This window comes from Mustela nigripes, chromosome 14 (genome assembly GCF_022355385.1).
Source record: "Mustela nigripes isolate SB6536 chromosome 14, MUSNIG.SB6536, whole genome shotgun sequence".
NCBI classification, from domain to species: domain Eukaryota; kingdom Metazoa; phylum Chordata; class Mammalia; order Carnivora; family Mustelidae; genus Mustela; species Mustela nigripes.
In genome coordinates, this window is record NC_081570.1 from 33,705,062 (window position 1) to 33,707,548 (window position 2,487).

At 51.1% G+C, this 2,487-nt stretch overlaps 1 protein-coding gene across 2 annotated transcripts in view; it reads left to right on the forward strand.

Annotated features, from left to right (window-relative positions):
* The first annotated feature begins 482 nt into the window (after positions 1-482).
* The window catches only part of KDM4A (lysine demethylase 4A), a 45,188-nt gene continuing 43,183 nt past the window's right edge, over positions 483-2,487 (forward strand). The window contains exon 1 of one of the 2 annotated variants that reach the window (XM_059374446.1): positions 483-589. The gene's annotated coding sequence lies outside the window, so the exon portion shown is untranslated. Of the gene's footprint in view, positions 590-803; positions 884-2,487 lie in introns of those variants that run through there. The other variant, XM_059374447.1, reaches the window with a different exon arrangement.

Genomic DNA, 2,487 nt, shown 5'->3' on the forward strand with positions numbered 1-2,487 from the left:
AAAAACCGAGGCAATCTCGGGCAAAACGGGACAAGTTGGTCACCTTATCAGAAACTGCTTGATCTCGGAAGCTGCCCCTAAGGGCTCCGGCGCACGTCCACCTTAGGCAAGGGTCCTACTCACTCTACAAAGACCGTGCCCCACCCTTTCATTAGTAACATCCTACAATAATCTCACTGTCCCTACCCCACCCCACCATCCCATTTCTAGGCGCTCGCCTCTTTCAATGCTGATTAGCTATGGGCCTCCAGAAGCCCTCCTATGATTGGCCAACCCCGCGATTCAGCCAAGATGCTCAGTGGCCGCAGTCCCGAGCCGTACAGCGTTTCCTCCTGGCAACAGCCCGACCCGGCGTTCATAGGCTGAGCAGACTGATATGCCCGGACTTTTGGGCGACTGCAGCGCGTGCTCATTGGCTGTTTGAGGAGTGATAGCGGCTCTCAGATTGGTTGACGTTGTGCTTCTGCGCGAGGACCGACTTTTTTAGAGGAGGCGGAGCTTCGTCCTCCGCCGGCTGGAAAAGCGGTAGGTACGGCTAGCGGCGACAGCAGGAGCCAAGCCTTAGCCCTGCCGGGGCAGTGGGCTTTAGGTAAGAACGATGCCGTTTTGGAATCCTTTAGGTTTGTTGCTGCTGTGGCCGTGACCGTGAGCTCCGATGGGGGAGGGGCGGGGGGTTTGCCGTCAGCGGAGAGTGATAGGCATGGTTCTTGGCCAATGGGAACAGGAGCTTCTAAAATGGGTCCTGAGATTGGTCTTTTCTAATCTCTTATGGCCAATGTACATCGGGAAGGGAGGCGGGTGTACTGGGCCTTATTTTCTTCTTCCTGCGGCCGGGCCTCACTCGCCTAGGCGGCGGGGCCGGGAGGGGCTGTCCCTCTGCGCGGTGAGGTTCGGGGACCTTGGGAGCGGGGGAGGGGGCTGCCTTGGGAGTGGTACCCGCGGGGGCACCTGCGAGGGGAGGGGGCGGGAGTTAGAGGAGGTTGTTAGCTACAGCGACCTTTATTGAGTTACTAAGTACCGGGCCTAGTGCTTAGCGTTTCGCTTGCATCATCTGAGTTAATCACAGCAACCCTGCTGGGCCAGGAGGTTGGGATCCCCATTTTACAGGTGGGGAAACTGAGACTTGAGCAACTCACGCAGCCAAGGTCACACAGCTAATAAATGGAAGAGACCGGATCTGAATTCAGAGTTGTTTTGATTCCGGAGCTGGGGCTCTTCAACCACTAGGCTTTGTTGCTGAATGGGGGAAATGAAGGAGTCAGGGAACGGGAGCTTTCCCCAGGGAATAGGTTGGGGGAAGGGAATCCTAGGGTTGAAGAAAGGCAATGAGCAACTGAAGTGGGGGCGAGGAAATCAGTTATTCAACAGTTCCCGAGGTCTGCTCTGTGCTGTGCATTGTTCTAGGTTCTAGGCATACAAAGATGACTAAGTCCAGAGGCGCCCGGGTGATGGGGCCTAACACCCTGTTCACATGATTATATGTTTTTGAAAATTGGCTGAAGTAAGATACTTTGTGTTTTTAAAAAAGAGGGTTTTCGAAATTGGTTAAACTTGAGTTGCCTCCACACTTGGATCTTCCCTTGCAAAGGGCTTCGTCTAGGTGGAAATTATGATGTAGGCAGCATAGGATAATGGCAGAAGCACTGGGAGTGCATTGCAGGACGGTGGGGAAGATGACCTGCTATGTAAAACGGGGATAGTCGTATACCTTCCATGTAAAGTTTTTGTGAGGTGCACGAAAAGCTCCTGGCCAAGAACATACTTCTTTGTTTTTGGTGAAATGGAAGCTTGAGAGATGTGGGTAGTGAGGCTTTCTTCCCTCCTTCCTTAGACAGTTCTGTGCCATGCTGTCTTCCTAGTCTGTTAGTAGGTTGCTGGTAGGTTGGAGGCAGTTGCTTCCCTTCTGAGTTCTTCAGCTCTCAGGGGAACTCTTGGAGCTGAACTGCCATGGATTTGGAGCCCAGATTCTGGGAGTTGAGGGAGATGTTTTTGCTTCTAAAGTGGCTCCTTTCAGCTGGTGTGCTTGGTTCTTGGTTGGAATAGTCTATTGTGTTACCAGGCACTGGGATGCACCCACTTAGTTGCTGGCCTCAGCTAGAAACAATATTTCACCTTTTCCAATCAGTTTGAAGTTTGTCCTGTATTGTCAGTGTATTGCCCATTTAAATTTTGTCCTTTCAATTCTGGGTATGGTGCAGTTGAACTAGTCTCTAGCTTGACCTCCTGTGGTATGGCTGAAATGACATTTTGGTTTAGGTAGAACAGTTTCAGTTTAGGGTTTGAAATACTAGCATCAGAGTACTTTTTTAACTCTTAAGCTTTGTAATCTTGTAGCCAAATAACTTTCCTTAGGAATCTAGAATCCTATTTTAAAGTTGTGCCCTAAACAGGAGCCCATAGGTGGTGGTTGTTTTTAAAGATTTTATTTACCTATTTGACAGAGACACAGCTAGAGAGGGAACACAAGCGGGGGGGGGGGGGGGGGGG